We start from the raw sequence: 23934 nt of genomic DNA on the forward strand, positions 1-23934 counted from the left end.
GACAGCCCGCTGACCTTCACACGCTCATCAGTATCATCATTATCAGATCCATTTTCGAAGGAATACAAAAACCCCATTACCAAAGGTAACAGTGACAAAAAATGAATGTATTTTAGAATAAAAAAAATGGAGAAGAGAGTCACTAGCCATACAAAAACATTATTAAATTCTGAGTAAAATAATGCCTGTCATTGTGAAACATGCCCCTGGGATTCTGTGGGCAAAGGAAAAAGAAGGATTCAAATAAAATCCGGGGAAGTGGTGGTAGGCCATCAGGAAGAAGACGGAAAAGAGAGAAAAGGTCTCCTGTAGACCTGAGCAGGCCAGGCTCCAAGCTGGTAAGGGGGGTGGACACCAAACTCTGCTGCAGCAAATAACTTCTAGCAGCTGTAGGTCTTAGCACAGGAGCAAAGTCATGCAACGACACCGCAGATAAAGGATATGGACTCCTCTGCCCCCAGAAAGTTTCCCATATGCTTGCTGACACCTGAAGGTCATCATTTCACAGTTACAGACAAAATTCTTAAAATTAATTGTGTATGGTCACCACAAAGAGAAGCTATATGAGAAAAACTCTGCTTTCTATTCTTACACATCTTTCCTAAAGAGAATCTTTAGTTCCACTCAAATACAGACCTATTCCTTGCCTACTAAGGAGTCAGTGTGCATGGTTTTAAAAGACAAAATCCCTTTGAAAAACTTATGGTTACCAAAGGGGACAGGTGGGGTGGGGGAGAGCTGGACTGGGGGTTTGGGATTGGCATATGCACACAGAGGTATAGGGAATGATTGGCCAACAGGGATCTACTGTATAGCAAGAGAACTCTACCCAGAATTCTGTGATGATCTGTGTGGGAAAAGATTCTGAGAGAGAATGGATATGTATGTGCGTTTGTATGACTAAGTCGCTTTGCTGTACAGCAGGAATTATCACAGCCTTACAAATTAACTGTCCTTCAACAAAACTTAAAACAATAAAAGACAAGAAAATGAATGATTAAAATGTAAATTAAGTTGAATCCTATCAGAGAGAAAGGCTCAAGGTGGATGCAACTATCTTTAGGCAACTAACAACCAAATTGTTTCGAGAGGCCATAGAAGTTAGCATAAAGAACTCAGCCCCCTCTGCTTTTAAGATTCTTCCCTGTTCATCCTTCTTTGTCAAGCCTTTAAAAGTTGAAGTTCCTCAAGGCTAAGACTAAAGGAAAGCCTCTTTTTTTCCTAACTCTATACTCTCTCCCTAGCCAATTCATCAGTACCCTTGACCTCAAATACAATCTATAGTCACTCAAATGTGAATATTCATCTCAGACCTTATTCTCTGAGCCCAATAATATGTATACCAATTGTCTATTTGACATCTCCAACTGGATACTTTACATGTACTTCAAATACAGTTTCCAAAAATTGAATGTCTGATCTTCAAAACCACAAAAGGTCACACTCAGCTGTCTTCCTCCAGTCTGTGGAGCAAGAAGATTGATTTCCTGTTCAGAGTTCTGCAATTGCTTCCCACTGCTCTTAGGATAAAACTTCAAATCCCTACGTACAAACTTGTTAATCCCTGAACGTCCTGTCCTCTCCTACCTCCATAGGCTCGTCTCAAGAATTCTACTACTCTTGACCTCAAGATATGTTGACTTCATCTTACACACTCCCACATGCCACGCTTTGTCCTGATTCCTCTGCCTGGAATATACCCTCCTAGCCCCTCCATTCATTTGTACTTCTTCAGAGTTCAAGTCATTCAGTATTTTCTTAAAGACACATTCCTCATTCCCTACACTAAATCAAATCTCTAGGAAAACACTTCATAGCATTACCACAACTATAACATACATAAGAACAAACATTTCTTAAACACCTACCTTTAGACCAAAGGTAGGTCTAAGTGATGAAGATTCACCAACAGAAAAAACAAAAGCTCTCTTGGACTACATACTTATATGAAGAGAGACAGAAAATAAGCAAACAGACCCCCCCCCAAAAGCAAGGTAATTTCAGATAATGTTTTGGGGACAATAAAACGTGCTGTGATAGAGTGGCTGGGTTTGGAACAAGCCCAAAGGAGACAGTACCGTGCTCATTCCATATCCCACAGTGTGCATATGCCAAAATTTTTAAAAATGAAAAGCCAACAATGACAACAACAAACCAAAGTGCTCTTGATAAGTCAAGAGGGCACTCTTACCCAAGATGAATACACCTTAATCATATCAGATGGGACTAAGGGAATAAACAATCTGTATAGCAAACTATAAAATACCACTCAGAAAATCTCAATAGCCAGTGCTCACTAAGTAGTTCATGATCAACTAGAAGGCAACTTAAAGGTTTTCTGACTTACTTAAAAAGAAAGGAGATATTGACACCCAGGTCCAGTCATGTTTTTCTTAAGAATACGAGCTTGGGTTATCTTAGAGATATGAAGCATTCATTTATTCACTCATTCATTCAATAAGCATTTAATGAGCACCAACCACTTGCCCAGGCGCCATGTACGATGCTGTGTATGAGATCTTAAGAACTGAGAAAACAAAACCTGTACAGTGGCAGTGTTCAGCAAATTGACCACACTTCTCAGAGAGATGGCTGTACATCTAGCCAAACTTAGATGGCAAGGAGATATTTATATCATCTTTGCCAGAAAAAGATATATAATCAGGACTCATTATTCACAGCAGTTGCTTTATTCTATAAAGTCCCCATAAACACTAAACTATAGAATACTGAACCATGGCTCCTAAGGAAATACAAGGCTAGATTCCTGTGAACCTCTGGTTACAACATTTTTGTCTACTTATCAATACATAACCTTATTTTATATGTGTTCCTTTTAAAGACACCGTATTTAACATCTATTGATTCCTTAACATTGAACTTACTGACAACAGCATTATAACTCAAAGGCCTGAACAGAGCTTATCTAACACATGCTACTTTCCAATAAGGTACATCAGGGCCTTCCTGTGCTTAGCAACACTGGGCAGCACTTCAGCACTGCACCTGAGGACCGTTTTAAACAGTGTCATCACCCCCCAAAAAGCACCAAGATGTGAAAAATGTGGCACAAATAGATCACCACAAAAAAAAAGACACTTGTTTACAGTATGAGTGAAGAGAGAAGGAAAGGGAAAGGAGGGGAAGGAAAAAGAGAAGAAAGGAAAGGGAGAGAGAAGAAAAGAAAAGGAAGGAAAAGAAAAAAGACGAGTAAAAGAAAAAGAAGTAGGTCCTGCTGTGGTGCAGTGGGTTAAGAATCCAACTACATCAGCTTGGGTCCCTGGGGAGCCACGGGTTTGATCTCAGCCAGCACAGTGGGTAAAGGATCCAGCATTGCCACAGCTGTGGCGAAAAGAAAAAGAAGAAAAAGAAAATGAAGATATAATTCCTGGCTGTACCACTTACTAGCTGTGTGATCTTAAAAAAAAAAAAATTACTTCATGGCTCCATATCTGTTTCCCCTTCTCTGAAATGATGATAATTATACTACCTACCTCTAGGTGTGGAGTGAAGATGAAGAGTTAACACAAATAAAGCGTTTGGTGCAATGCCTGACACACAGGAAGCAGTATTTAAAGTGTTAGCTATCAAAATAAATTCATAAACACAAAGTACTGGGACATCATCACTCTTTCAGTAAAAATGTGTGATGGGTCCTCAGTAGCTGCAGCTCTCAGCCACCTCCCTCCCTCTTCTCCCCTTCCCTCCCCATCCTTTTTCTTCTTCCTCATCACTTCCTTCCCGCCTGTGCCACACACCCCCCTGGAGGCCCACACAGCGTGTTGAAAGCTCCTCCGCCCACAATAAGTCTGCTGACCAGAGGCCAAGTTTATTCTACAGGCAAGTAGCTCTCATTCCAGAATGAAGACAGCACTTCCTTCAAGCACAGACTGGACAGCTTCTGGAAGGAGCACCCTTCTCTACCGTATACCCAACACTGGCTGCCAAGGACAAACCGACCATCCACAGGCAGAAGGAGCCTTCTTGTTAACTCCGCGGCTCTGCAACTGCCCCTTCTCATGCCAGCAAGGAAGTAGAGCATCACCTTCTTGCCAGCATTACTTCGGTTTTCAGTGGGTCACCAGGGAAGCAAGGTTCCAAAGTAAAGAGAGATGAGGAACCCCATGAGAATGATAACGTCAAGGCGGAGGCCTTCTCCAAGCAAAGCTCCCACATGCATGTCTGAGCTTGGAGGATGTGGCAAGGAAGGCTGGGCCAGGGCCAACAAAAGTAGGAGGGAAGAGATACAATGGCCATCACACAAACAAAAGTTCCTTGGGTGGGGGACAAGGAAGGGTCGGGAGAGAGACACTCAAGCCAGCCCCGAGCTGGCAACATGAAAACCCCTTCCTGCCAAGGTTGCCAAGGATGCACTCCCAAGGCCAAGAGTATGTCATTCAGAGGTCTTCCCAGTGAAGCGTGTGTGGCGCATTCAGAGGCTGGCAGAAACCCTGCCTCAGATCTCCTCTTTGGAGCGTCCTCATCTTTCTGATCAAGACAAGAGGCCCTTTTTCACGGTCTTCATCATATTAGATTCCAGTTAGACACATCTAAACTTCCAAATTGAGCAGAAGAATGCTTTGAAAATCTACTGCCTTCACTGAAAAGGAGAGCTTGGGATTCAGAAAACATCAAATACTTAGCAAATTCGATACGTCCAACTACTGCAAATGACATCCGACAGCTACTCTGGCCATTAGTCCTTGACTTACCACATCTGTCTAGCGTTATAGTAATCGTTCATTCTCCCTTTCAAGGAGCTATGCTGCAGCCATCACATTAGACACGTCCCAGAACGGATTGCACTTAATCTTGCCCCAAATCTCGGAAAGGCTGTTGTTACAAACTATCCCCATTTCACAGTTAAGGAAACTGTGCAAAAAGTAATTTGCCAAAAATCATGTGCAAAGAATGTGGCTGAGCAAGGACCCAAAACCCAAGTCAGCCTGACTTTAATATCCATAGCCTTCCTACTGCATTGCACATAACCAGGCAATTGCCATGGTCTGCACTCTAGGGAACACACACTTGAAATGGTTTTATTTTCTCTCATCCCTCCTGCCTCTTGGGCTACAAGGCATCATATCTTTCAGCCCCTTAATAACATCTGGGCAGATTCTACAACTTCCTGATCACTTTCAGTTATTGAAAGAATATCATTCCAGTTTTTAAGACTCAAAACCTATTTATTTTTTAGAGTCCTGTTTCTCATGCAGTTTAGAGCTCTCCTTCCATTTCCCCAGGGCCAGCCCCACCTCAGGTCGGGGCTTAGAGAGGGAGGGACCCTGGTCTCCTTTCCTCCCCTCCCCACCCTACAGGTAGAGAGGTGCTCGGCGTCCCGGGGACCTCCCCCCACTTCCCACTCCAGGCTTCAGTGGCCAGTGTTTGGAGGGGGAAGTGGGGAATCTGTGAGTTGGCAGGGCTTGACTTCTCAGGCCGGCTGCCTGTGAGGGGCAGGCAGCTATGCTATGTGAGTCTGGCTCACTGTCCACTCTGCGGGATCCAGTTCTCTCTGCTGCTGGTAGTCTTCACTCATTTGGCAGTTTCTGCCCAGGAGGCGCATGTGGTCTACTTGGAGAGACGCCTTGCTTCTCCTCATCTCTATCCATGACTGGGGATGCTCTCAGAGAGCGGGACAGCTGTGTTTCCAGGTTGTCTCTGCCAGCATCCATGCCCCAACCACCTGGCCCATCCTTAAGGACATGTCACTTGATTGTCCCCAAACTCATGCCTCCCATTCTGCATTCTGTGCTTCTTCTGAGGAGCCACAGGAACCATGAAAATCCTCTTCTGAGCCTTCCAGGTGGGGTGGAGGATTTCCTCTGCCTTCTTAGACACCTTACCCTGTCACCTCTTCTCTAAGAGCTCTGGTAGACCACAAAAGTCAGGCAAGAAGCAGCCACCCATTTCCAAGTTCACATATGCCCCTAACTTCGGGGACCCATGTCAGTCAACCACCTTTCTTCTCCACACTTAGCTCCACTCCACGCTAACGACAGCACCAAGCAGGGCCTCTGCTGCACCACCTCATCCACCATCTCACCAGGAATGAGAAGCCAGTCTCCTGTGACATCCCGAGGCCCTCGTCCAGGGGGCTACCTTTCACAGCGCTTTGGGGTAAGCAGGAAGGTCCCAGAGAAACACTATAACATTTGGACATTTGGTCAACAGCTCACTACTGTAACAATGGCTTCTTTTCCTCTCTCCCCCCATCTTCTTCTGTCATCTGGGAGGGGATGGAGGAGGCGTGGGATGATTGTTCAGAACAGTAACAACAGCTTGCCCCCCGCCCCCCTTACTGAGCCCTGCAGAAAGTATCTGACCCCAGTGACTGGCATATCACTTTCAAACAAAGAGTGCTGGATACCTGAGCCCCAGTTACCAATTTCAAGGTAATAGGAAAAGAGACACTCAATGCACTGCAACATCAATTCTGTCCAATTGTCCCATAAGTACCATGCCTTTCAAATTCTGGTTGAACTTGGTGGAGTACAAACATGAAGTTGTGATTCAGATTATTTCAAAAGATGTCAAAAGTCGAGTACCTCCATGAAAGCTGTATTTTAATGTTGTCAGTTTGTCAATGGAGTCAGAAGAACATCACACGAATTGAAACTGAGGAAGAGAAATGTGCCTACTGTCTATCATAAGTGGTAGTTTCAAATAAAAGCCCGCCATCAAAAAGCCAAAATGGCCACACAAAAGGCTTCCTCAGCCCTTATTTAACAGGGCTGACAAACTGGTGGCTGGGGGCCAAGAACTGCCAAGAGGCATTTTGTTTGAGCCACACAGCATTTTTAAAAATTGGAAACAATTTCCAATTAATCAGAGGCTTTCATGTAAACTCCAGATCTCCCAGGATGGGCGATACTGGCCGTGCGCCCCCGACCTGATGACAGCTGCCAAGCTGAGCAGTGGCCGAGGAGTGGCTTTTCCCTGCAGCCTGGGCAGGAGCTCTCCAGTTCATTACCAGCCTTCTTCATTCATTTGTGCCATCCTGGCCCCAAGGGATGTTTGTCTGCCATGGCATTTCTCCTTGCCTGCTCCCTCTGCAAATGCTTTTTTCTTTTTGAAACTCAATTATTCTTGCATCGAAACTTTAGTAATCAAATACATTCAACCTGTATTTTCCTTTAATATCTTCTTTGGCCTCTACTGTCTGCCAGAATTCGTATCTCCCAAAAGATTAAACCTCTTCCATAGAGCAGAGCCCAGAAGCCCCTGACCCCATACTTTGCTGGTTCTGGGGGATCAATGGTCTGCTCTCTGGCATTCTCGCTCACAGAAGCACCCTGAAGGAGACCTCCAGAGGGAGAATGTCCCTCTTTCTGCCAAGTAAACTCAGCCCTACTTGTCCAGACCCTTTACCAGTTCCATGGCCCTGCTCACTCTTAATCTCTAGTTCCTGTCTCTAAACCATTTCCTGTCACTCTCTCACCTGGTGAGTACAAATCTTTCCAGCCTGGGCAGAGGGAGGGAGTGGGATGGACTGGGAGTCTGGGGTTAACAGATGAAAACTATTGCCTTTGGAATGGAGAAGCAATGAGATCCTGCTGCATAGCACTGGGAACTACGTCTAGTCACTTATGAAGGAGCATGATAATGTGAGAAAAAAGAACATGTATGAGTATGTGTGAGTGGGTCACCTTGCTGTACAGTAGAAGATTGACAGAACACTGTAAAACAGCTATAATGGAAAAAAATTTTTTAAATTAAAAAAAAAAAAAATCTTCCCAGCCTGGTGACAGTTACTTGACCGGATGACTTGCTCAACTTGCCCTTCATCCCCTTCCTTCCAGTCCCTGCCATGCTTCCCAATATGGTGCCACAGTCTCACCACCCACCTCCCCCTGATTCTCCACAACACGCCTTTTGAATGTTCTCCAACCAGTCACATGCCCACAGTGCTGAGATGTGTTATTAAACAGCAGGAACTCCAAGTTGCCGAAAGGCCCTTCTCCTTGACCTCTCTGACCTATGGGGGTTTTATGGCTCAAGTCATGCTTCTCAAAATTTTCTCCTATTTGAGCCCCAATGACACCAATCTATCCTGGTTCTCCCACGTCTAGTGGCTCCTGTATCCTTAACAGTCTCTTCTCTGTCTCTTTCCTTCCCACATTTTTTCACCTTATTCCAGTCAAGTCTCACTACAAAACTAGTGGTGGTCCTACCTGTGAAGCATGGTTAAAAACTCAAAGACGATGGAAGGCTCACCCTTTATTAAGAACAACAACTTTATTCAGGATAGTCCATATATTTGCCTATGAGCAAGTCTGCAGTTTTGCACTTCTACTGAAAGCCTGAGGAAATCCAGCCAGACAGACCATTCATTTGTTGTTTCAAGCTCATCTGAGATATGTTCCTGCCTTTGCCAATGTCACAAACACTGCTGCAATGCCCTTTTTCTCAATTATATTGCACCATGTCTTTCAGACTCAGTTTAAGATCCGCCTCCCAGAGATAACTCCAACCACAGAGAACTTGCCCTTCTCCAAAATTATAGGACTTAATAATAGCCTCAAGTCATGCATTTATTTTTTTTCTGATTTTAAGATTTTTATTTTTTCCACTCTAGTCTATTTATAATGCTCTGTCAACATCTGCTGCATAGCAAAGTGACCCAGCCATACTTACACACATATTTTTTCTCTCACACCATCCTCCATCATGCTCCATCACAAGGGACAGATACAGTTCCCTGTGCTATACAGCAGGATCCCACCGCCCATCCACTCCAAATGCAACAGCCTGCATCCGCCAACCCCAAACTCCCTGTCCACCCCACTACGCCCCCGCCAGCAACCACAAGTTTTCTCTCCAAGTCCATGAGTCCTCTTTCTATGGAAAGGTTCATTTATACCATATATTAGATTCCAGATCTAAGTGATATCATATGATATTTGTCTTTCTCTGTCTGACTTACTTCCCTTAGTATGAGAGTCCTAGTTCCATCCATGTTGCTGCAAATGGCATTATTTTGTTCTTTTTAATGGCTGAGTAGTATTCTATTGTGTACATATACCACATCTTCTTAATCCATTCATCTGTTGATGGACATTTTAGGTTGTTTCCATGTCTTGTCTATTGTGAACAGTACTGCAATGAACATAGTGGTGCATGTATGTTTTTCAATGAAAATTTTGTCCAGATATATGCCCAAGAGTGGGACTGTCATGCATTTAATAAGATGCAGTAAATCCCAACTCCTTCACTGGTTTCCACAAGAAATCCACTCAACAAATTTTTATTGTGATTTTTTATGATTTTACTGATATTTATAGAGTAATGAAGAAGGGTCATAATACAGAAAACACAGAATTTCACATGAAAAGGAGGAGCCCGAAATATAAAAGAAAATCTTTAAGGAGTTCCTATTGTGGCTAAATGGTAACAAACCCAACTAGTATCCATGAGGACATGGGTTCGATCCCTGGCCTCTCTTAGTGGATTAAGGATCGTCATTGCCATGAACTGTGGTGTAGGTCATAGATATAGCTCACAGATGCTGTGGCTATGGTGTAGGTCAACAGCTGCAGCTCTAATTCAACCTCCAGCCTGGGAACTTCCATATACCATGGGTGTGGCCCTAAAAAGACAAAAAAAAATCTTTAATTTGCCTAGATTTTTTAGTTAAGAAGGAAAAAATAATGATAAGAAAAAAATCACTAAACAGAAGAAATTAAGAGAATCCTAAAACACCACTTTGCTTATTCAATGTGAGTTAATTAGAGAAGTTAAGATGGAACAGATTATTTTCTAAGAAATCTCACCCCAGATGGGACTGGAAATATAGCAGACCTATGTCCATTACAAAAAGAAGACAAACTGTCAAACATTTGCTCCTACCAAAACAGTTCAACATACAGTTGGTTTCACAAGGGGAATCCTGTCAGACCCTTAAGAAGCAGATAACCCAGATGCCACTGAATGTTTTTCAGAGCACAAAGAAGAAAAGCCTCAAAATTATATTTAGGAAAACATAAAATCCCAGTGCAGAAAAAAGAAAACTATAGCCCAAACTCAGTGATGAATATTGATGAAAAATTCTAGGTGAATATTTGCAAACAGAATCCAGGATCACATATTATTAAAGTATAATATACCATTACCAAGTTGAGTTTACTCCCAAAATAAAAGAACAATTCTATAATTAAAAATTGATATAATTCTCTATATTAATAATTTAAAAAAGAAAATTAAATGACCATCTCCATAGACTATGAAAAAGCCTTTGCCAAGGGACCAAATGATGGTGTGAAGGCAGAGTGGCCTGAACCAGATCCTTGCCAAGAACTTCAAGACAAGAAAGGTCAGAGCAGTCAAGCAGAGTTGTCAGCAGTGACAGGCTCCAAAGTGAACTTTGAACAGCAGTGGGGACAAGGAGAAACACAGGCATGACACCCTGAGAACCTTTTTGAGTTCACAGTCTTTCTCATAGATTTGAAGCATTGAATCAAGGCAGCCCTTGAGCCCCAGGGGAAGGGACCAAGTAGTCCTGACCACTGACACTGCTTGCAAAACTAGAAGGTACTGAGCCTCCTCAGTACACAGCTCACAGCTAGAGAAGGCTCCACCTGACACCTAGTCCTGTGCAAATGCTGGATACCTCCAAATCAAACTGACAAGGAAGAGAAGCAGGTAGATTGATTGAGGTAGGCTGATTCCACCCCCAAGATGCTGGGTCAAGATTTCATACTTTAACTAAACATGAAACTCTCCTTTTTCTTTCCTTTTCTCAGGCATTGATCTGGAAAGATAATGCCATCATTTGTATCTCTTAGGAAATGGCTGGGGAGTGAAGGGTTGGAAGTAGGGGTAACCTCTGGAACTTGGGACAATTCTTTATTTCAGGATAGGGGAAGTCCAACTGACCCTGGACTTGAATGGACAACTGTGCCTCAACAGGATTTATCTTTGTCTGCAGGTTTATCATTCTCCTTGAGCCCAAATGGCTGGTACACTCTTGGGCAATGCCTCTGAGGTTATCTGGCTGTGCCCCTAACTGTTCTAGAAAGGACCTATTAGGATGCTCTTCATGATTCAGGGTTCACTGACCTTAGCAGGGCCCTACTTCCCTGGTTAGGAGTTAACATAAATGAGAATATTATCAGGAACCTTTCCTTAACTCTCAGAAGCATTTCAGTTTCTATTGTTAAGATACTAGAGCCCAACAAAAATCCTTAAGACGGTCTGGCCAAGGTTGTTCCTGATAACAGGATAGACCTTGATTATCTTTTGGTTAAGCAAGGAAGTGTCTGTGCTGTAAACAATACCACCTGCTGTACCCAGAGTAACCCTTCTGAGGAAGTTGAAACTCGGTCACATGTGATCACTGAACGAGCCATTTGGCTTTAAAAGGCTTATTCCTTCAACTGAATCCTCTTTTGATCAGTTTGGATCTTGAGGACCCTGGCTCTGAAGTCCACTAGAAACAGGGAATTATTCTGCTTACTATAATCATAATAATCTCCCTGGAGCACGGTATCCTCTCAAATGCTTTAAATGTTATGTTCACGGCCACAAACCACCAGGCAATTATCTCCCTAAGACTGGAACTTCGGAAAAGGAACAAAGAGAATAACCAACTTAAAACATCTGAACATGGAACTGTGATCTACGGATGTCATAGGGAGTAAGCAGAAATATCATGTCACATCAAGGATCAACAAAGCTGCTGGGAGTGATGCTAATGCCTTAATTTTTTATCACATCTCTCAAGTAAGCTGAGAGTCTAACCAAAAGGGAAGAATTATTAAAGAGAAAACCATAGGCCCAAAATGGTGTTACTTGTGCCAAAGCCCATGTCAACTAACCAAGACTTAATACCTGACTTAACTGCAGTTTCAACCTTCCCCAGAAATGTCATCTCTTAATCAGACTGGACGTTTCCTGTGAGAACCACTGAAGTAATCTGTCACATGGGCCATTCTCCCTGTACACTGACCCCCAAAGGAAGAAGAGGCAATCTGCATGACAAAACCCTTACCAATCCCTTCCCTCACTAAGATGCTCTGACCTAAAAATAACCCTTCCTTTCCTTTCACTCATAGCTACTTTACCCCACTCTTCCTTCTATACAGACTTGTCATTTTGTACAACCACTGGGAGATGGGATGCTACTCAATTCATGAATTGTTGAATAAAGCCATTTAGAGATAGAGAAGGAAAGGAAAGGAAAAGGGAGGGGAGGGGAGGGGAGGGGAGGGGAGGGAAAGAAAGAGAGAGAGAGAGAAAGAAAGAAAGAAAGAAAGAAAGAAAGAAAGAAAGAAAGAAAGAAAGAGAGGAAGAAAGAAAGAGAGGGATAAAGGAGGGAGAGAGGAAGAGAGAAAGAAGGGAGGGAGGAGGGAAGGAGGGAGGAAGGAAGGAAAGAAGGAATGAAAAAAGGAAGGCACAAAGGGGAAGAGAAAAGAAAGAAAAACTTTTGCTGATATTTGACATCCTTTTTGACAAAAATTCTTATTGTATACCATACTAAGAAGAGATAGATTCTCTTTTAACATGATAAAATATGTCTACTGCATCTCGAAAGCCAGCATATCACACTTAATGGAACAACACCACGAGTATTCCTATTAAAGTGAAGTTGAAGACGAGGATGTCTACTATGACCACTATTAATTTTTTGTTGGTCCTGGATAACAACAGACAATAAAAAAAAAAAAACTAGGTATAAAATTTAAAAGGATAAGGTAAAATTATCACTATTTTCAGTTAGTATTATTAGTTATGTAGACAACACAAGATAACCAACTAAAAAATGAAATAATCAATAGGAGAATTCACTAAAGTATGTAAATATAAACATAATATAATGACATAACTATTCTTCATATATACAAACACTGATAGGAGTTTTAAAGAAGAGTACATTGCATTTAAAATAGCTAGAAAGTATAACAAGAAATACAAATAAATCTATGTGAAGAAAACTTTTAAGTGTTACTAAAGGACATACAAGAATTGAACAAGGAAAAGGTGAAGCATGTTGATGGATAAGAAAACTCAGTGCATTAAAGATGTCAGTTACCAAACACACACATACCTAATTTGCAGTGCTTGAACCTTGACAAATTTATTCTGAAGTTCACAGGAAAAATAAACAAGAATAACCAGAAACCTTCTGAAAAAGAAGACAAATGACCAGTGATTAGTATTGCAAAGTATTAAAACCTAATATAAAGCTATAATATTTTAAATGGTGAGCTACTGGTTCATGAATAGCTAAAAAGATCAATGAAAGAGGATAGAAAATCCAGACATAGGGAGTTCCCTGGTGGTCCAATGGTTAGGACTCATCATGTTCACCTCCGTGGTCAGGGTTCAATCCCTGGTCTGTGAACTAAGATCCCACATCAAGCCACTGCACGCCATGGTCAAAAAAAAGAAAATCCAGAAATAGATTCAAATAGCTAGAAATTTTAAATGTGATAAATAAATCTGAATCTTATAGAAAAAGTGAACTACTCAAAGAGTAATATAAAAAACAAAAAACCAGAAACACAGGAAAAAAAAAAAACAGGAAAAGATTAAGCTGGATCCCTACTATATACCTTACATTAAAATATACCCCAGATAGATCATATATTTAAGCATAAAAATCATTAAAGTATTATAAGAAAACAAGACGACTAAAAAAAAAATCTCATTCATGAAAAATTTTTTAATTATGTCACAGAATTCAGAATCCACAGAAGATTGATAAATTTAACTAATAATAAGAGAAATTAAAACATGGTGAAAAAATCAAAACTCAAAAATATAAATGACTAAGAAACTAAGGAAAATATTTATAAATCACAAAACATTAAGCTAACTTCATACATTCATTAAGAACTCTCACAAGTCAATAAGAAAAGACCAACAATGCTTTTAAAAAGAGACAGAAGATATGAACAGTTCACAGGAAATACAGATGGCTCAAATTTAGGAAAAGATGCTCAACATCATTCATAATGAAATGCAAACCAAAACAGGGTACAATTTCCCTCCATCAGCTAAGGTTTTGTACAAAGGTAGTGACAAGGGAATAGGGAAACTGTCACAGCTATATATTGCTGCTGGAAATGTCTCGTTTCTATAGGGAGCATGTACTTTTTAACACAAAAATTCCTCTTCTAGAAATTATCCTATAGATATACCGAATGAAAATGATTTAAACACAAGGATGTTCATTATTATATAGTTTGTTACAACAAAATTTTGGGAAAATCTAAATACCTACATATATTAGACCAACTAAATTATAGTACATCCATAAGGTGAAACATGGAGTTCCCTGGTGCAGCAGCTGATTAAGGATCCACTGTTATCACTGCAGGGGCTTGGGTTGCTGCCATGGTGCAGGTTTGATCCCTGGCCCAGGAACTTCCACATGCTGCCAGCACAGCCAAAAGGACAGAAGGAAGGGAGGGAGTGGAAGGAAGGAAGGAAGGAAGGAAGAAAGAAAGGAAGGAAGGAAGGAAGGAAGCTACCATTTAATTACCCCAAAAAAGAATATGCTGTCTCCTGAAGGATACACAAGACACTGATCACAAAGGATACTTCTAAGAATAGGGGGTACCTCTGTGGAGAGTAACCCAGTACCTTAGATCAGGAGAAAGAGGGAAACTGACATTTCACTATACACCCGTTTTTTGTTTGTCTTTTTAGGGCCACACCATGCTAGGGGTTGAATTAGAACTATAGCTGCTGGCCTACACCACAGCCACAGCAACGCCAGACCCAACCTGTGTCTGCGACCCACACCACAGCCACAGCAACGCCAGACCCAACCTGTGTCTGCGACCCACACCACAGCCCACGGCAATGCCAGCTACTTAACTCACTGAGCGGGGCCGGGGCTAGGGATTAAACCCCTGTCCTCATGGAGACTAGTTGGGTTCCTTATGGCTTGGGCCACCACAGGAACTCCTATATACCCTTTTTAAGTGGTGTTCCACTTGTATATATTGCCTCAAAAATTATAAAAACTGTAAAGCCTTTTTAATATGCTTTCTTTTGTCTACATGTATCTTCTCAAATTCTCAACAAATATGCACTTAGTGTCTATTCTTCTAAAGAAGGTATCACCTTTGTGGGTATTTTTGTTTTGTTCCAGGGACAGGCCAAATAAATTCCATGCTTAAGAGTTCCAGTGTTTCCATTTTCAGCGTGATTATGATCTCCAGGAAGAAAAAAAAAAAGTAGACAAAATCTGGCTCTTTTGTAAAAAAAGCCCTTTAAATCATTTCGGTTCTTAACCAAACCTGTTGCCAAACACCTTTTGATGTTTTCCTTAGCTTTACATCCAAAGATAAATTGTTTTTCTAAGGCACTTCTTATTTTGCTAAAAACAAAATAAAAATCAAGAGTCCCAAAGTTTTGTGGGATGTAGCTGTATCAGGGTACAAAAGCAACATCTCCCTCTTCAAACAAAAGAAAAGAAAGATTTTGTTTGAATCTCTTTCTTCTTTAGAACTGCGATGCCAAGTTTCAACCCAAAAATATGTGCTTGTCATGGATGTGTTGACAGACCTTTATCAAGATAAATACGAATCGAACGCAATAATTCTTAGCCAAGTGAAATAGGTAGCTTTTCATTATTTTAGTCTCCACAAACATTTCTTTTTCTTTTTTCTTTTTTTTTTTTTTCCTTAAGAGCTGCACTTGTGGCATACAGAAGTTTCCAGGCTAGGGATTGAATTGGGGCTGCAGCTGCCAGCCTACACCATAACCACAGCAACCCTGAATCCAAGCCGCCACCCGCAACCTATACCACAGTTTGCAGCAATGCTGGATCCTTAACCCACTGCACAGGGCCAGTGATCAAACCCACATCCTCATGGAGATATGTGGGGTTCTTAACCCACTGAGCCACCATGGGAACTCCTTCCAAAAACATTTCTTAAGGAAACTTATACCTTGAGCACTACTAATTCAGGGTAATATAAAAGCTTACTTAGGTCATGAAATCTTACACATTCGAGACTACAAAACAATACTATTCAGCCATGTAATGTGACTTTAATGAGATGTAGATGAGTGCATTTAGTAAACAATCTCAATAAACCCACAAAAGTGTTTTTAAGCATGTCGTTAAGGAAAGGACAGAAAGTTCAGAAAATCCATGCATTTTAGTCCCTTCTACCTAGACTCCCTTCCTCTTCAGAACCTTTTCTGTTTCCAACTGGTTTTTCCAGCGGGATGAATCCAAGTTGCAATGGGTATCTGGGGTATTTTGTGATGTTGCAAATTTCAAGACATCATGGTAAATGGTTGGTATATTATTGCATTACCTACTAAGATAGATCTCCTATGGCCAGTTTCATTGTTTCTAGTCCAGCAATTATTTTAGATAGAAGACTTTTTATTACAAGACTGTATCTCCCAGTCTTCCACCTCCACTTTCTTAAAAGTAATAAAAAAAAGTCTCATCAGGTGTAGGGGGGGCATGTGTGTGTGTGTTTTCTGTTTTCATTCTAACTACCCTTTTCCCCCGTCACAGCCCAACTTAGCAGTTTATTGCTAAGTTGCTTCAAAGTGGTATTTGAGCAGCTTCCTTACTAGCAAGGCAACGTGGTGCTCACACCAAAACCAGCTGTCAAACTTATGCTCCCCTGCTTCAAGCCCTCAAATTGTTCTCTGTCTCGCACAGCTTCAGAGGCCAAGCCTTTAGGAGCGCCACAAGGCCCCTGCTACTTTCAGACCTCATCTCTACTGCCCCCTCCCTCTGCTCCAGCCACTCAGGCTTCCCTGCTAATAAATTCCCACCTCAAACCTTTGTAATAACTGTTTGGAACACTCTTACCCAGAAGGAACCTTCAAGGCTCTGCTCAAAATTCGCTTCTCAGTGAATTCTTCCTTAATCACCAGATTCAAGATTCCAAGAACTCCCCTCGCTCTGGCGTCATTTTCCTCTTCCTCCCTCGTTTTATTTTCTGCATGGGACATGTCACTTTTAAACATGCTATGGAAAGAACTTTTCTGTTTAGCTTATAGTCCATATGTCCAGTCTAGAATGGAAACTCTTCCAGGACAGGGATTTTCATCTGCATTGTTCCCTGCTGTACCCCGAGTACCTAGAACAGTATCAGACACGTGGTAAATGCCGGGGCTGCTGCATAGAACCAGGCTGACCGTGTAGGACACAGCCCCAGAGGACCTCAGTCACAAGGTCTACGATGGTGCAGCCCTGTCCAGACACTCAGAGTTTGTTAACTACCTGTTTTGTGATGTGCAATAGAGCAGCTTTCACAAATGGTCTCAGGTGTCCATGAAGCTTTACTGTTGCCTCCTTTTTTGCTTTTATGGTTTCATTTTTCTTACACAGTAAACCAGTATTGGATATTGCATAGAAAGACAATTATCTGATTCTATAAAAGCAAAAACCTTAACCTATTACACCTAAATGTGTAAGAATTCCTCTAAACCACAAGATCTGAGTGAATCTATTTTTCAACCAGATCCCTGAATAACAGAGTAGCAGTGAATTATCACTCTAGTTAAAACTTAGTTTTTTTTTTTAACTAGATCAGGCAAATTAACAGATAACTAAGAAGACTCTAAAATGCTAAACTTTCACATGCTCCATAGATACAGAACAAGGAAAAATTAGCAATAATTTCTTTTTTCCTCCAATTTTCGGGAATAAGTTGCAGATTCTTCATATGATGCTTCATTCATTTCACGCACTAGAATTACCTAGAAGAATTATTTTAAATGTAATTATTACAACAAACTTCAAATTGATAGGTTCCTTGTTACAGCTGCCAAACCTTAGGTAAGCTATTTGTTTTCCTTTTGTTTTGCATAATTCACATGGATTTGACAATACAATGGTTAGTGCTGTAGCGAAGCTTCATATCCTGAGAGGGGATATTCTTCTTGGCAAGTTAAGAGCTGGAGCGGATTACAAATGCCATCTACACTATAACTGTTATAATTCACAAAGGAACATTAGAAATATTGGGGAAAATAGAGTTACGTCCACTCCCTTAGAAATACTTGCACACGCTTTTCAAAAACACACACTCACTCACTCACATGTTAGCTTGTATATACTGTAAATCATATGCCTCTAGAATTGTATTCTTAATAGTTCCAGCCACCACAATGCTGAGAGCAACACAGGAATTCAGAATAAATATTTGTAGACTGGTGTATCACTGGTTGGCAAAAAGATTTAAGATCAGCAACCACAGGGAGAAAGCTACACTAAAGTTCACTAAGTTGTTGGTTTTTTGTTGTTTTGTTTTTTGCTTTTTGAGGCTGCACTCGCAGCATATGGAGGTTACCAGGCTAATCGCAGCTACAGTTGCCGGCCTACACCACAGCCACAGCAACATGGGATCCTTAACCCACTGAGCGAGGCCAGGGATCAAACCCGCAACCTCATGGTTCCTAGTTGGATTCGTTTCTGCTGTGCCACGACAGAAACTCCAGTTTTTTTAATTACACATTTTATTTTGAGACAACTGTAGATTCACTTTCAGATATAAGAAAGAATACAGGAGTTCCCATTGTGGCTCAGTGGAAACAAATCTGATTGGCATCCATGAGGATGCAGGTTCGATCCCTGGCCTTGCTCAGTGGGTTAAGGATCCAGCGTTGCCGTGAGCTGTGGTATAGATCACAGACACGGCTCGTATCCAGCATTGCTATGGCTCTGGTGCAGGCTAGCAGCTACAGCTCTGATTGAACCCCTAGCCTGGGAACCTCCATGTGCTGCAAGTGCAGCCCTAAAAAGACAAAAAAAAAAAAAAAAAAAAAGTATCCAAGAGAGATCCCATGTACACTTTATCCAGTTTTCTCCAATACAGCATCTTACAAAACTATAGTACATTATCAGAACAAGGATACTGCCCTTGACACAGATAAGATACATAATATTTCCTTCAACACAAACATCCCTCATTTTGCTTTTTTACAGCTACACCCACTCTTCCTCCCACTGCTACCATGCCCCCTTAAATCCCAGCAGCCACTAATCTCTTCTCCATTCCTATAATTTGTCATTTAAGAACATGATGGGATCCTGCTCTATAGCACTGGGAACTATATCTGGTCACTTATGATGGAGCATGATGGAGGATAATGTGAGAAAAAGAATGCATATATGCATGTGTGACAGGGTTACTTTGCTGTACAGTAGAAAACTGACAGAACACTGTAAACCAGCTATAATGGAAAAAAAATAAAAATCATTTAACACTAAAAAAATAAAATTAAAATTAAATAAATGTAGTCCAATATGTCACTTTTTCTTTTTAAGGACTGTGCTCTTGGTGTCAAGTCTAAGAACTCTTTGCCTAGCACCACCTAGATCCTGAAGCTTTCATCATGATTTTCCCCTAAAAGTTTTATAGTTTTACATTTTTCACTTAAGTCCATGATCCATTTTCAGTTCATTTTCATAGAAGGTGTGAAACTTAGGTCATATAGGTTCGTATTTTGCTGATGGTGTCCAAATGCTCCAGCACCATTTGTTGAAAAGGCTACCTTTCCTTCATTGCATTGTTTTGTGGAAAATCAGTTGGACATACTTATGTGAACCTAATTTCTCTGTTTAGCTCCACTGATCTATTTGTCTATCCAGCCAATACCACACAGTCTTGATTACTGTACCTACAAAACAAAACTTGAAGTAGATTAAGTCTTTCCAGTTTATTCTGATCTGAGGAAAAAATTCAGTTTTTCACCATTAAGTAAAATGTGAGCTAGACATTTCTTGTAGATGTTCTTTATCAAATTGAGGAAATTCCCCTCTATTCTTATCTGAGAGTTTTAATCATGAATGGGAGCTGAACTTCATCAAATGCTTTTTATGCATCAAATGATATAATTATCTTATTATACTTTCTTCAAGGGAGATTATATTGATTGACTTTCAAATACTGAACCAGTCTTGCACTCCTGGAATAAATCTTCCTTGGTCATGACGTATAGTTCTTTTTCTGTTTTGCTGAATTCTATTTGCTAATATCATATTAAAGATTTTCTGTCTTGGAGTTCCTGTCATGGCTCAGCGGAAATGAATCCGACTAAGAACCATGAGGTTGCCAGTTCGATCCTTGGCCTCACTCAGTGGGTTAAGGATCCCGAGTTGCCATGAGCCGTGGTGAAGGTCATAGATGCGGCTCAGATCTGGCATAGGCCAGCAGCTACAGCTCCAATTCAAACCCTAGCCTGGGAACCTCCTTATGCCATGGGTGTGGCTCTAAAAAAGACAAAAGACAAAAGACAAAAAAAAAAAAAAAAAGATTTTCTGTCTCTATTCATAAGGGATATTGACACTGGCTTCTCTTTTTGGTACTGTTCTTGTTATTTGGTATCACAGTAATACTAGCTTCATAAAATCATCTGGAGAATATTCCCTTCTGTTTTTAGGATTAGGTTATATAGAATTGACACTAATTCTTTAAACATGTGGTAGAATTCCCTAGTGAAATCATCTCTGGGGCAAGAAATTTCTTTCATGGGAGTTTTTAAATTATTGATTAAATTTCCTCTATACTTAAGGCTATTCAAATTATTTGTTTTATACTGAGTAAATTATGGTAGTGTGTATTTTTCAAGGAATTGGTCTGTTTCATCTACACTGTCAAATTTATGTATGGAAAGTTGCTTATTTTAAGTTGTCCCTTATTAACTTCTTGGTTTCTACAGCTGGTGACAATATATACTCAATAAGGTGTCTTTAAACAGAAATACACATAAAATAAGAACATGGGAGTTTCTGTTGTGGCTCAGTGGGTTAGGAATCTGACTAGTATCCATGAAGATGTGGGTTTGATCCCTAGCCTTGCTCAGTGGGTTAAGGATATGCCATTGCTGCGAGCTGTGTTATAGATCACAGACCTTGGATCTGGCTTTGCTGTAGCTGTGGTTGTGGTGCAGGCCAGCAGCTTCAGCTCTGATTCAACCCCTAGCCTGGGAACTTCCATATGCAACAAGTGTGGCCCTAAAAAGACAAAAAAAAAAAAAAAAAAAGAATATATATGGATCAGTTGACAAAAATGTGAACAGAGGTTAACAGGAACCTAATCCTGCATTTCCCTTAGGATCAGCAGTTCAGTAATTGCTAATTCAGCATTCACAGTAACTTTATTAGCTACTACAATAATGTTAATCAACTCTTTATATTTTTCTATCCTTTCATTTTCAATCTGCTTATATAGTTATATTTGAAACTAGTTCTTTGTAGACAGCATACAGTTGGACCACATTTTTTTAATCCTCTCTGCCAATCTGCTTTTTAATTGATTTATTTACACCATTTACATTTAATGCAGTTATCAATATATTCAAACTTAAGCCTGCCGTTTTACTTTTTGTTTTCTATTTTTTCCTCTCCACTTTTTTGTTTTTCTGTTTGTTTGTTTTTTCCCTGTCTGCCTGTGGGTTACTTCGATATTTTTTAGAATTCCACTTTGACTTATATGTGGTGATTTCAAGTATATCTCTTTGCATAGCTTTTTACTGATTGCTCTAGGTGTTACATTATATATATATATAGTTATGTCATATGTTTATAGCATAGTTTTCTTAAATATTCTCTCTACATACATTTAGAATCACATTTAGAGAGTGTTACAGTTTTCACTTCAACCATCAAACATAATTAAGAAAACTCAAGAGGAAAACAAAAGCCAATTGTGTTTACTGATGTATCTGTTTACTATATTCTTTCTTTCCTTAATGTTCCTAATGTTCCTTCGTTTATCATTTCCTTTTTAGAGAACTTCTTTTAGCCATTCTTTTAGAGTAGGTCTGCTCCAAGTTGTTCCTTTTACCTGAGAATGTCTTGATTTTCCCTTTATTCTTGACGGATATGTTTGCTAGACATAATATCAAAGTTGACAATTATTTTGTCTTAGTACCTAAAAATATTGTGCCACATCTTCTGGCCTCCATGGTGTCTGATTAGAAATCTACTCTCAAGTCTAATCATGTTTTGCCATAGATAAGGTGTTATTTTGCTCTGGCTGCTTTCAAGGTTTTTTCCCTTTGTCTTTAGTTTTCAGAAGTTTAATCATGCTGTGTGTTGGCAGAGTTTATCCTGTTTGAAGTTTGCTCAGCTTCTTAAATCTCTGTATTTATGTCTCTTTGGAAAGTTTGCAGCCATTATTTCTTTGAGAGTTTTTTCAACTCTGATTTCTTTCTCCTCTCCTGAAATGTTAGATCTTTTCTTATAGTACAACAACTCCCTGAGATTCTGTTCATTTTTTTTCAAGTCTATATTTTGTCTGTTGGTCAGATTGCACAGTTCTATTGCTCTATCATCCTTTTTATAAATTTGTTCTTCTGTCACCTCCATTTTGCTATTAAGAGCTTTCACTGAGATATTCATTTTGTTTATAGTATTTTTCATATACAAAATTTCCATTTGATTTTTCTTTATATCTTCTATTTCTCTGCTGAGGCTATTTTTTCACTTGTTTCAAGCATGTTTGTAATCGCTCATTAAAGCATTTTTATCTGGCTGCTTTAAAGTCTTTGTCAGATAATTCTAAAATCTTCAGCATCTTGGTGTTGACATCTATTGATTTTCTTTTTCATTCAGTTTGAGATCTCACTGGTTCCTCTATTATGACAAGTGATTTTCAAATGAAACACAAACATTGTTGTATTAAGTTAGAAGACTCTGGATCTTCTTTAAACCTTCTATTTTGGCTGGTTTCCTCTGATACCTCTACAGGAAGAGAAGGGGATAGGAGGTGCTGCTACCACAACACTGCCAGTGGAGGTAGCATTTCAGGTTCCCCACTTGGCACTGATACTCAGAGGGGTCTCCTTATAAATTCTGAATGACAGTGGGAGTTTCAAATACTCCACATGGTCTCCACTGACTATGTAGCGAGATGGTCTTATTACCACTGACAATTGTGAAAAGTCCTGATTCTCCAGGATATCTCCTCTGATACCTTGCAAGCAGAAAGGGGAGGGGTACATTATTGCCAAATGGGTCATAGTTTTAGCCCCTCATGTGGTCTCTACTTACTCTCCAAGTATGGTTGGGGCAAGCATGTCGAGATACCTGTAGCAGCCTTATGATGGAATAAATCTAAGCTACCCACTCAGTCTTTGTTGGCATGGGTCAAGTGGGCTACATTTTTTTTCTGTAATGTTTAACTGGAGTAGAGTGATTACTTTCTAAAGGTTTTCTATCTTGTTAGACTATGCCCTTCCCCGTCCTTTGATGAGAGAGAGCAGGCTCCTGTTGGGTTGTAAGGGTTTTGTTTTGCTGTTTTTTTTTTTTTTTTCATCTGCATGCATTGGCATTTCCAAGTTGCCAGTTTTTCAGCTCCAAGTCTGATATATGTGACAAAAAAACAAAAACAAAAAAAAACAAGGAACTCAGATCCCAATATCCCTTGCTGGTTTGCCTTCTTTCCACCTTTCCGAGCCTTCTTATGTTTGAGTAGTTAGGTAGACATTTAGGTAGATAGATAGAGTTTTAGGGGTTTTTTAGTTGTACTTAGTAGGATAAGCAGAAAAAAAGTACATCTACTCCATCTCCCAGAAGTGGAATCTCCACAGCATGTTAATTTTTAACAACACACTGTGTAAAGTTCAAAAGCAAACATGGATGTCAAAGCTACCTCCCTGCCCACTTCATTTTTCTTTCTGAATACTATCTCCTCTGTGAATACTTTCCTGAACTATCCAAGTCAGAATAAATTTGCACCTTTCTTTGTGTGCCCAAAGCATATTATTTACTTTTCTATAATGCCTTATAATCATCCAATGGTGTCACTGTTGGTCATTTAAATAAAGCCAACTGAGGATAAGGATCGTGTCAGATTCATGTTTGGATTCTCAATATCTGAATGTCTAATAGTATGCATGTATTACAATAACTAGAAAGGGTGAGGCAAATAGTGGATACTCAATGAATACTTGTTGACTGAATAAGTGAACAAATGAACCTTTATTCAACACTTGCCATATGTTCCA

This window comes from Sus scrofa, chromosome 4 (assembly GCF_054392235.1).
Source record: "Sus scrofa isolate SSC_HxYL_T2T_F1_AM1 chromosome 4, Sscrofa_HxYL_maternal_Yorkshire_Landrace_v2.0, whole genome shotgun sequence".
Lineage (NCBI taxonomy): Eukaryota > Metazoa > Chordata > Mammalia > Artiodactyla > Suidae > Sus > Sus scrofa.